General features: G+C 42.6%; 1 protein-coding gene across 1 annotated transcript in view; it reads left to right on the forward strand.

Moving 5' to 3' along the window:
* The first annotated feature begins 1,911 nt into the window (after positions 1-1,911).
* slc16a12 (solute carrier family 16 member 12) overlaps positions 1,912-12,241 on the forward strand; it is a 78,441-nt gene continuing 68,111 nt past the window's right edge. Inside the window, exon 1 of the mRNA XM_003229388.4 lies at positions 1,912-2,015. The gene's annotated coding sequence lies outside the window, so the exon portion shown is untranslated. The remainder of the gene's footprint in view (positions 2,016-12,241) is intronic.

The raw sequence follows: 12,241 nt of genomic DNA on the forward strand, positions 1-12,241 counted from the left end.
CGTTATGTAGTAATTGCTGTATTTACGAATTTAGCACCAAAACATCGCAATGTTTGACTACAAAAACATTGGCAACTAACAAACTGACTACAAATAAAGATAGAATTGCATAAAATGAACTTACAGTAACAACGTTGTCAGAAATTAAATGCGTAAAAAGTTGAGAAACAGCTGTGCATGGGGGGCGGGGAGGCAGACTGCGTTGGATAATCCAGAATGTTGGAGAAGTGAATGTTGGATAAGTGAGACTCTACTGTATGTTTTAATTTATTAATTTTTTAAATTGGGCTGATGTACTGTGTATTTCTGTTTACTCTGCTTATAAGATGTTTTTGTTGTACTTTTATGTTATATAATTTTGTCGTTTAACTATTGTTCTGTGCTTTGAATCCCATCCATGGGAGAAAAGAGGGATAAAAATAAATTAAGAAGGAGGAGGAGGAGGAGGTTGCTTTGAGTTGTCTGGGCTGTATGGCAATGTTCCAGGTGCATTCTCTCCTGATGTTTCGCCCACATCTATGGCAGGCATCCTCAGAGATTATGATGTCTGTTGGAAACTAGACAGGAAATTCCAGCCAGGAAACAATCAGGGCCGGCTAACATCTCCCAACAAAGGATTCTCTCAGGCAGGAAGTAGCCAGGTTTCGAAGCTGCAAGGCCATTCAGTGCTAATCAAGGTGGCCAACTGCAACATTCATACTTGTCTAAGACAAGAGTTCTTTCTCCCACCCTGGACATTCCCCACTTGCTTAGTTTCCAACATACAGCAGAGTCTCACTTATCCAACACTCACTTATCCAATGTTCTGGAATATCCAACGCATTTTTGTAGTCAATGTTTTCAAAACAGCATGATATTTCGGTGCTAAATTCGTAAATACAGCAATTACTACATAGCATTACTGCGTATTGAACTACTGTTTCTGTCAAAAAAAATTGTATAACATGATGCTTTGGTGCTTAATTTGTAAAGTCATAACCTAATTTGATGTTTAATAGGCTTTTCCTTAATCTTTCCTTATTATCCAACATATTCACTTATCCACCGTTCTGCTGGCCCGTTTATGTTGGATAAGTGAGACTCTACTGTACCTCACAATTTCTGAGGATGTCGGCCATAGATGAAACGTCAGGAGAGAATGTTTCTGGAAGATGGCCATACAGCCTGGAAAACTCACAAGAACCCAGTGATTCTGGCCATGAAAGCATTTGACAACACACTGATTAGCATTGAATAGCCTTGCAGCTTCAAAGCCTGGCTGCTTGCTGCCTGGTGGAATCCTTTGAATCCACAGATATATAAACTCCACATGTCTAGTTTCCAACAGATCTCACAACCTCTGAGGATGCCTGCCATAGATGTGGGCAAAACATCAGGAGAAAATGCTTCTGAAACATGGCCATACAGCCTGGAAAACTCACAGCAAAACCCACTCTTTTCATGGGATGCTTGGATGTGTGGGTATCTATTCCAAGGCACTTTGGGGGTCCCATGTTGGACTTGTCTGCTGGTGCTTCCATCCAGGTACAACTCCCACCGATTCCTTCGCCAAGGCAGTTAAAGCAGAGGCCAAGCTGCACTCATTCTACCCTCCTCTCCCCATCACAACACCCTGGCTCCGGATTAACCAGCCCGCCCTCCTCCAAATTTCCCCAGAGCTGCAAATCCCCTTGCCCCAACTAAACCCCGGGGCAGGAAGGCGTCCCTGTGTAATCCGATTCCGAAGGGGCCAGGCTTTACTTGCCGGTGACTTTCCCTGCAGCTGGTGCTTCGCTAGGAACCGACGGACAACAGCAAACAAGAAAGCAAGCAAGCCGGCGGCAGGAGGAGGAGGAGGACGGAGGGGAGGCTTTCAAGGGGCGGGTGGGGAGGTGGGTTTGTCCAAAGGGAACAAGACGGAGGGGGGTCTGGGAGTGGGTGGGGGGCGCCCCACGAGCCACGGCCCTACCACCAGCACTGGCTGCAGCCGCACTTGGAGGAGACGCGGCCCCGAAGTCGGGAGGAGCCTTGGCAAGGTAGGGGCCAAGATCAGAAGCTTCCTTTTGGGCCAATAGGGGCCTTTGGGCTCGGCGGACTTTGGCATCCCGCTCTTGCTCCCTTAAACCAGGCAGTTATTCAACCGGTGCGGCTTTCTCTCTGCAAGGAAATCTATAAGGAGTGTGCGCCTTTCGAAATCTCCCTTGTTGAAGCCCAGGGTGCTTTCACTCCCCTAAACCAGGCAGATATCCAACCGGTGCGGCTTTCTCTTTAACAAGGAAATCTCTATGGGGTGTGATTGTTTGGAAATCCCCCCTATTGAAGCTCAATGTGCTCTTGCTCCCCTGAACCAGGCAGTCATTCAACCGGTGTGGCTTTCTCTTTACAAGGAAATCTGTATGGGGTGTGATTCTTTGTAAATCTCTCCCATTGAAGCCCAGTGTGCTCTTGCTCCCCTAAACCAGGCAGACATCCAACTGGTGCGGCTATTGGAGCTCACGGAGCTCTTGCGTCCCTAAACCAGACAGTCATTCAACCGGTGTGGCTTTCCATTTACAAGGAAATCTGTATGGGGTGTGATTCTTTGTAAATCTCTCCCATTGAAGCCCAGTGTGCTCTTGCTCCCCTAAACCAGGCAGACATCCAACTGGTGCGGCTATTGGAGCTCACGGAGCTCTTGCGTCCCCAAACCAGACAGTCATTCAACCGGTGTGGCTTTCCATTTACAAGGAAATCTGTATGGGGTGTGATTCTTTGTAAATCTCTCCCATTGAAGCTCAGTGTGCTTTTGCTCCCCTAAACTAGGCAGACATCCAACTGGTGCGGCTATTGGAGCTCACTGAGCTCTTGCTTCCCTAAACCAGACAGTCATTCAACTGATGTGGCTTTCTCTTTACAAGGAAATCCCTGTGGGGTACCCTCTTTTAGAAATCTCTCCCATTGAAGCTCGGGGTACTTTTGCTCCCCTAAACTAGGCAGTCATTCAAACGGTGCAGCTTTCTCTTTAACAAGAAAATCTGTATGGGGTGTGATTCTTTGGAAATCTCTCCTATTGAAGCTTAATGTGTTCTTGCTCCCCTAAGTCAGACTTTCAACCGGCACTGCTATTGTAGCTCAGGGTGCTCTTGCTCCCCTAAACCAGGCAGTCATTCAATCGGTGTGGCTTTCTCCTTACAAGGAAATCTCTATAGGGTGACCTTTTAGAAATTTCCCCTATTGTAGCTCAGGGTGCCCTTGCTCCCCTAACACAGGCAGCCATTTAACCAGTGCGGCTTTTTCTTTACAGGGAAATCTATAGGGAGTGTGTTCCTTTGGAAATCTATTGAAGCCCAGGATGCTCCTAAACCAGGCAGCCATTCAACTGGTGCGGCTTTTTTTTTCTTTACGTGCCAGACTACATGGAGTATGTTTAAAGTTTCTACTTTAGAAACTTTCCTTGTTTGAAGTCTAAGGCCCCTTTCCACACAGCTGTATGAAATTGAACTGGATTATATAGTAGTGTGGACTCAGATAATCCAGTTCAAAGCAGATATTGTGGATTATCTGTCTTGATATTCTGAGTTATATGGCTTTCTGGAAGGGCCCTAGGCTGTTCTTCCTTCATTTAAGTCAGACAGCTATTCAAGTGGTCTAGCTTTTCTTCTATGTGGGGTGTGCCTATAGAATTGCTTTGGGAGCTTCTTCTCTTGAAGCTCAGGATACTCTTATTTCCTCAAGTCAGGTAGACATTCAACCGGTGTAGCTTTTACTTTACAGGGGAGGCTGTAGAGATCAGGCCCCTTCTACACTGCCATATAATTCAGATTAGCAAAGCAGATAATCCGTATAATCTGCTTTAAAGTGGATTATTTGAGTCTACACTGCCATATGGAGCCCCCGGTGGCACAGCGGGTTTAACCGCTGAGCTGCTCAAATTGCTGATCGAAAGGTCAGTGGTTCAAATTCAGGGTGCGGGGTGAGCTCCTGCTGTTAGCCCCATCTTCTGCCAATTTAGCAGTTTGAAAACATGCAAATGTGAGTAGATCAATAGGTACCACTCTGGTGGGAAGGTTATGACGCTCCATGTAGTCATGCTGACCACATGACCTTGGAGGTGTCTATGGATAATGCCGGATCTTCGGCTTAAACCAGACAGCCATTCTTGGAGATGAGCACCAACCTCCAGAGTCAGACACGACTAGACTTAATGTCAGGGGAAAACCTTTAGCTTTACCTACACTGCCATATAATCCAGATTATCAAAGCAAATAATACAGATTATTTGCCTTAAACTGGATAATCAGTTCAAAGCATATAATTTCAATTTAATATGGCAATGCAGAAGGGTTTGGAAGCTTTGGAAACTTCCCTTGTTGAAGCCCAGGGTGTTTTTGCTCACTTCAGCCAGGCAGCTATTCTTCCAGTGCGGCTTTTCCTTTGCAGGAGACACTGTTATAAAATGTGCCTTATCATGTTCCTTTGGAAAGTTCCCCTATTGAGAACTGATGTGCTCTTGCTCCCGTATGGAGTTGAAGCTGATAGAGGGAGCTCATCTGAGGTTGGATTCGAATCGGCAACCTTCAGGTCAGCAACCCAACCTTCAAATCACAAGACTTTAATCCACTACACCATCTGGGTTTCCATTGAAGCCTTAGCACCAGTCTATGTTTCCACAACATGCCATATTTTTCAAAGGGACAGAAAGTGAGGTGAAATCTTCTGAATGTGTTAAAGCGCTGAGCTGCTGAACTGCAGACCGGAAGGTCCCAAGTTCAAATCCTGGGAGCGGAATGAGCGCCCGCTGCTAGCCCCAGCTCCTGCCAACCTAGCAGTTCGAAAACATGCAAATGTGAGTAGATAAATAGGTACCGCTCCAACGGGAAGGTAACGGCGCTGCACGCAGTCATGCTGGCCATGTGACCTTGGAGATGTCTACGGACAACGCCGGCTCTTCGGCTTAGAAATGGAGATGAGCACCAACCCCCAGAGTCGGTCACGACTGGACTTAGCGTCAGGGGAAAACCTTTACCTTTACCTATATGCCTGTACTTGGTGTTGTAGGTTATATTTCAAAGTAAGGAAATGCCAAAACCACCTCTGAGTATTCCTTGCCTAAGAAAAGGCTATTACATTCATGACCTTCCTCTCCCTATCATCATAAAGGATTTCTGTACTGTCGAAGGCTTTCATGACCAGAATCACTGGGTTGCTGTAAGTTTTCCAGGCTGTCTGGCCATGTTCCAGAAGCATTCTCTCCTGACATTTCACCCACATCCATGACAGACATCCTCAGAGGTTGTGGGGTCTGTTGGAAACTAGGCAAGTGGGGTTTACATATCTGTGGAATTCCCAGTGTGGGAGAAAGAACTCGTTGCCTGTTGAAGTTAAGTGTGAATGTTGCAATTGGCCATAGCAGAACACTTGATGAACCAACCTGGACACAGCATATTATTTGAGAACACAGAAATGTTGGACCACTCTAACAACCATCAAATCAGACTGCACAGAAAAGACATTGAAATCCACAAGCATGTGGACAATTTCAACAGATGGGAGGAAACCATGACAGTGAACAAAATCTGGCTACCAGTATTAAAAAAATTCTAAAATCAGGACAGTAAATAAAGAACAACACTCTGAAAACAGGGGAATTCTAGACAGGAAACCATCAGGGCCAGTTACACACCTCCTAACAACGGATTTTGCCAGGCAGGAAGAAGCCAGGCCATGAATCTGGCAAGGCCATTAATGCTAATCAAGGTGATTCATTGCAACATTCACACTTGCCTCCAACAGACAAGAGTTCTTTTTCCCACCTTTGACCTTCCATGGATATTTAAACCCTATTTCCTAGTTTCCAATATACCACACAACCTCTGAAGATGTGTGCCATAGATGTGGGTGAAACGTCAGGAGAGAATGCTTCTGGAACATGGCCAGACCGCCCTGAAAACTCACAGCAACCCAATTTCTGTACTGTATAATAATAGTGCCTGCAAAGGGATGGCGCAGTGGCTTAAACTCTTGTGCTGGCAGGGCTGATGACTTGAAGGTTGGGTTGCTGACCTGAAGGTTGCTGGTTCGAATCCAACCCGGAGAGAGCTCCAGTTCCATGCGGGAACATGAGAGAAGCCTCCCATAAGGATGGTAAAAGATCAAAACATCCAGTCGTCTCCTGGGCAACGTCCTTGCAGACAGCCAATTCCCTCACACCAGAAGCAACTTGCAGTTTCTCAAATTGCTCCTGACACAAAAAATTGTATTTAAACATGAACATGGAAAGCAGCATCCTTGCCTGTGTGTCTTTGAGTAAAGTAGAAAATGTAGGATGTCTCTCAATTGCCCATTGGGAAGAAAAGAGTTAAAGTGCTCTTCCTCACCCAGATTAGGAAATAACTGGAGCCTCTTTTGCTAATCCTTCCGCTCATTGCAGAAAGAGTCTACTCCTCCTTCCAGTTAAAAATTAGTTGGCATTTGGGGGTAAGAGAGGGGTCAGGAGCAAAGGTTTTCATGGGGAAGTCAAAACATTGAGAAAACCTTACATTATAGGCTTGGGTCTGGTGTGCAAAGTATTAGAGGAACAGGTTTTATTATGAAATTTGCAAGTCAAGTACCCATGTGCTAGCCACTCATGAGGCACCTGGGTTGTTGTGAGTTTTCTGGGCTGTATGGCCATGTTCCAGAAGCATTCTCTCCTGATGTTTCATCCACATTTATGGCAGGTATCCTCAGAGGTTGTGAGGTACACTGGAAAACTAAGTGAGGGAGGTTTATATATCTGTGGAAGATCCAGGGTGGGAGAGAAAGAACTCTTGTCTGTTGGAGGCCACTGTGAATGTTGTGATCACCTTGATGAGCATTGATGGCCTTGTCAGCTTCATGTCCTGGCTTCTTCCTGCCCGGGGGAATCCTTTGTTGGGAAGTGTTAGCTGGCCCTGATTGATTCATGTCTAAAAATCCTCCATTTTCAAAGTGTTGTTCTTTATTTACTGTTCTGATTTTAAGAGTTTTAAAAATACAGTAGAGTCTCACTTATCCAACACTCGCTTATCCAACGTTCTGGATTATCCAACGCATTTTTGTCATCAATCATTTCAATACATCATGATATTTTGGTGCTAAATTCATAAATACAGTAATTACAACATAACATTACTGCATATTGAACTACTTTTTGTGTCAAATTTGTTGTATAACATGATGTTTTGGTGCTTAATTTGTAAAATCATAACCTAATTTGATGTTTAATAGGCTTTTCCTTAATCTCTCCTTATTATCCAACATATTCGCTTATCCAACATTCTGCCAGCCCGTTTATGTTGGATAAGTGAGACTCTACTGTACTGGTAGCCAGATTTTGTTCATTTTCATTGTTTCCTCCTTTCTATTGAAATTGTCCACATTCTTGCAGATTTCAATGGCTTCTCTGTGGCACCTGTCATAAAAATAGTAGCCAAGGGATCTGTCCCAAAAAAGGGACTCAAAAAGAAACACATCTATACAATTTTAACCATCTTTTCAGGGACGCCTTCCAAAGATGATACATCACAAAATTTAAAATCCTAATATGTGAAAGCAATGCAGTATGGACCCATGTCTGTGGAGGATATGTTCCAAGACCCTCATGGATACTTAAAATTGTGGATTATAGCAAACCCAATATTTTTAGTATACTTGAGCCAGAAAAATACAATAGAATCGCAGTAGAGAGTCCCACAAACACTTTGAAGGGAGGCATCTTTTTGGAGCATGGGTGAATAAAATGATTGTACCATAACTGTGGATTGTACTATACTGATTTTTTTTTTAAAAAAATCACTAAAAATTAAGAATGCAGGTCATAGCTCCAGTATTATTGGGAAGCAGAAGGAAAAGAGGGAGGCCACATGGATAGACTCAATAAAGAAAGCCATGGTCCTGAGATTCTAAGACCTGAGCAGGACACTTGATGACAGAGAATCTTGTAGGTCTATCATTAATATTGTAACTCTATGTCATAGCTAACTTGATAGCAAATAACAACAATAATAACAACAGTTTTTAGGGACTATTTAAAAGCCTGTAATAATGCTAGGGTTTGAAGAACATAAGTGTTAGAAATCCTTACTCTGGCCTGTCAAAAGGCGAAACACAAAAATGTAATTGCTAATGCTGATTTGAGAGTGTGCGAAGAACAGTAGGGATTAAGATAGTCCTTCATACAATTTGATACAAATAGGAGAAGGGTGAGATTCATACACTCACAAGCTGTTTACAATCCTCCTTCCCTACTCTCAACATTTCCATTAGAAAGGGAAAGTTTCTGCTCCCAAAGGCGCCTGATGTTATCTACTTTTTACACAAAGTACAGCTCCTCCTTCCAGTCTTTTAAAAATCTTTTCAAATAAGCTTAGGCTTGCTAAAGAGGTTAAAACAAGATAAAGTGCTTTTTTGTTACCTATGTAGCAAAAGGAAGAATAAGGAAATGGTAGGGGCATTGCATACAGTTGATGGTGAAATCCTAACGGGACAGGGAAATGCAGAATTACTCAATACCTTCTTTCCTTAGTCTTGTCCCAAAAGGTTAACAGTGTTCAACTTGGGAAAGAAAGAACAGACGATGCAGTAGGGGAAATGCAGCACAGATTAGATACAGAGGCAATACAGGAATATCTGACTAATCTAAACTAATTCAAGTCTCCAGGACAAGATGAACTACATCATGGGTGTTAAAAGAACTGGAAAAAGTAATTTCAGAACCACTGGCAATCATCTTTGAGAATTCCTGGAGAACAGAAGAAGCGCCAGTAGACTGGAAGAAGGAAATGTTGTCACTACCTTTAAAAAAATGGGGGGGGGGATAGCTAATACCCCCATAGAGGCCCTGGTGGTGCAGCGGGTTAAACCACTGAGCTGCTGAACTTGCTGACCAAAAGGTTGGCCGTTCGAATCCAGGGAGCGGGGTGAGCGCCCGCTGTTAGCCCCAGCTTCTGCCAACCTAGCAGTTCGAAAACATGCAAATGTGAGTAGATCAATAGGTACCACTCTTGCGGGAAAGTAATGGCGCTCCATCTAGTGATGCTGGCCACATGACCTTGGAGGTGTCTATGGACAACGCCAGGTCTTTGACTTAGAAATGGAGATGAGCACCAACCCCCAGAGTCTGACACTTTCGGTCCGCAAGTTCAGCAGCTCAATGCTTTATCACGCTGTGCCATCGGTGGTCTCTTATAACTATAATTCTGTGATTTTATAATTCAGTAAGTCATCCCTCTCCTCTGAGTAAAAGGGAAAAGCCTATTTACATTGTTGTTGTTGTTGTCGTTGTTGTTTTGTTGTTTTAATTGGGATTGCTGATGCAGCTGTTTCCATGCTAGGAAACATGCCTTAGAACCTGCCTACCCTTAAAAGTCCACATAAGCACTGGAAATGGCACTGCTGTTTTGTTTTTGTTGTGTCCCTTCTCATCATTTCCAGCCTATGACAACCCTATCACTAATGTTTTTGACTTGATTTATTTGGAAGACATTTACCTTGCCTTCTTCTGAGGCTGAGAGAGTGTGACTTGCCTAAGGTCACCCACCAGACATCCATGGCTGAGAAGGGATTCAACCCTGGTCTCCAGAGTCATAGTCCAATACTCTGTGCCATCTAGTGCATGGGGCTTAATACGGGTGTTACATGATCTGACTGCCCAGTACATACTAGTGTCTAAATAGCCACTTTTGGAACACGCAGAAGTTTGGAAACTGGCTTTAAAGGCACCTCCACTACTTTTTCCAGTTGGTTACTGGACATTTTAGTGCTTTGGAGGAAGAGGAGGTCTTGTTGAACCCAGTGTGAGTTATTTCTGAAGAAACATTTATCATGTTAAGCTGTATGAGTATGCGACCCAGCATTGGTACTTACTTTGCCTAACAAACACAAATGTGCGGTCTTGGGTACAGTGCCCAATAGACCAAAACCAATGCCTTGGGGAAAGTGTGGCAGTGGAAGCATTGCTTGTTTACACCAAAGAATTTGTACCTTACTCTCGCTCTCCCACTGCTCCCACTTCTCCTTCTCTTCAGTCATTCATTTTGTCAGGACAAGCTTCAAAGCAGAAGACAGCAGGAGAGGATACAATGCCTGCTGTTCTTATTTGAAGAAATGCATAGAGAAGGTGAAATGGTTTTCTGAATTCCTTTCTACTCAGACTGGAAGAAAGCTTTTCCATCATGGTGCCATCAGATCAGAGCTTGGGAGTGACTAGTTAGAGCTAATCACAAATAACTAGTTGTTTCTTACATTTACTAGGGAATATGTGCATTACATTTTGATTGACAAGAGAGAAAATAATTTTATTTACAGTAAAATAATACCCCATATTTGCAGGATTGGTACCCACAGTATCATTTAAATGTGCCTAAAATAATCTCTAGGCAATACTGAATCCTTTCCTTTCCTTGTTGGGCTTCCCTTCTCCATTTATTTCACTGATTCTGTATTGCCTGTCTCTGCCTTGGTCCTCCCTTTCCTTTGGGTTTCCGTTGCCACCAATGGCATGATTTTTTTTGTTTTTTTCGTAAGCAAGATGAAAATTCTATTCGTATAGGTGCCCCATTTTCGGAAACGGAAACAAATACGAAAATGAGACAAGACAAATGAATCTACACAAAACGAACAGTAATTCCATACAAATGCACAACGCTAATATCTATACAAAGTCCTAGAGTGTATTCCCTGTCATTATGGGGATTACAGTGTATTAACACTAACTAGTTAGTTACTTGTATGGAATAATGATGATTGACAATTTGATTTAGACTGTAATTCCAAGCCCTCTCCCTCAATGTGTGGTAATCAAGTTGGACAGAGTGAAATTTTGACACAGATTGAAGTTAATGGAAATACACCAACTGAAATTTTACTGTATTTCATAGAGCTATGGATTTGCTTGGTGGTTAGAATTCATTTATGGAACATGCTTGTCCAACTTTATTAAGTTTCCATTGCTTTACAGTACTTTTTCTGTAACTGTGAAAATGGTTTTCGTAGTTTCACCTACGAAAATATGCCTTTTCTAGGAATTTTCTAGGGCCTTCAGGTGATTCTATGATAGGTTGCCATGGAATCACCCTGGAGAACCTAAAAAAATTACTAGATGGATTTTCTCTCTTTCAGGATGTGTCTATAGTAACTTCTGGTGTAAGTTCTTCATTTCAATATGGTTTGCTATTCTCCATGTATTCCTGTTTCCACAGTAAGTTCAGGTACTCCCATTGATATGTGGGAGTCATTCTTTTAAAGACTTTAAAGCTTTTAAAGACTGCAATAGTTTGGGGGTCAGAATATTGGAAGGATTGTTTCTGCTCATACACACTTTCCTGATTCCCAAAGTCATATCCTCAGACAAATAGGAAGAACTAAGTGGGAGATGGTGTCTGCACTGAAGCTACTCTGTTTGTAGAACACCTTCCACAATAAGACTTGTCTGACACCTGCATTGTAACCCTTTCAGGATCATTTCATTTTTCCAGACTTTTAAATGTTAAAATAAATTTTTAATTCTGATTAAAGGTTTGGGTACCACGGTTGCCAGCTTTATTCTGATGCTTTTAAAAACTTGCTTCAATTTTAACATTAAAAAATTACACATTATAACATTGCTTTCCCCCCTGATCCACTGCCCAGAAGACATTATCTTAGTAAGTAGTCTAAAAATGCTATTTGTAAACACAAATATCCCTGTTTTAGCTGCTACATTGGGACTATAGGGCCAAAAGCTGATGTCACATTGCCCATTAAGCAACATAGTTCCACTGAGTATGCCATTCTGATAAACACACACACACACATGCCCTGCCACCTACCTCACTGGAAAATAGAGGTCAAATCTGAGGTTTGGCATCTCTAATTCCTGTAAATTGTGCCAGTAACATTTTTTTTTTAAAAAAAAATAGTGACGAATTTATTGTTTAAGAGGTAGATTCATAATGAAAAAAAAATCAGATGAAACTGGCTGAAGTGGGTTTGCTTGAGTGGAAGCTTTGAATACAGTGATTTTATTGTATTAATAAGCAGAATGGAGCAGCCACCTTCAGCTCCTATCCCTGTGCCTTTCCTCCCTGCCGAGTTAAAGAAAGAACGTTCCCTTTAATGCTGTCAAGAAACTTTAATGAAGTGTGGCAGGATTAAGGATTGCTCTAAAAGTCATTATGTCTTTATTACAGGTAACACCATTATTATATAATCCACTTTCTTTGCTACAGTTTATTTTGTCAACTAAAATTGAATACCTGATTCACAGCATTTATCCATCTGTAAT

This window comes from Anolis carolinensis, chromosome 3 (assembly GCF_035594765.1).
Source record: "Anolis carolinensis isolate JA03-04 chromosome 3, rAnoCar3.1.pri, whole genome shotgun sequence".
NCBI classification, from domain to species: Eukaryota; Metazoa; Chordata; class Lepidosauria; order Squamata; family Dactyloidae; genus Anolis; species Anolis carolinensis.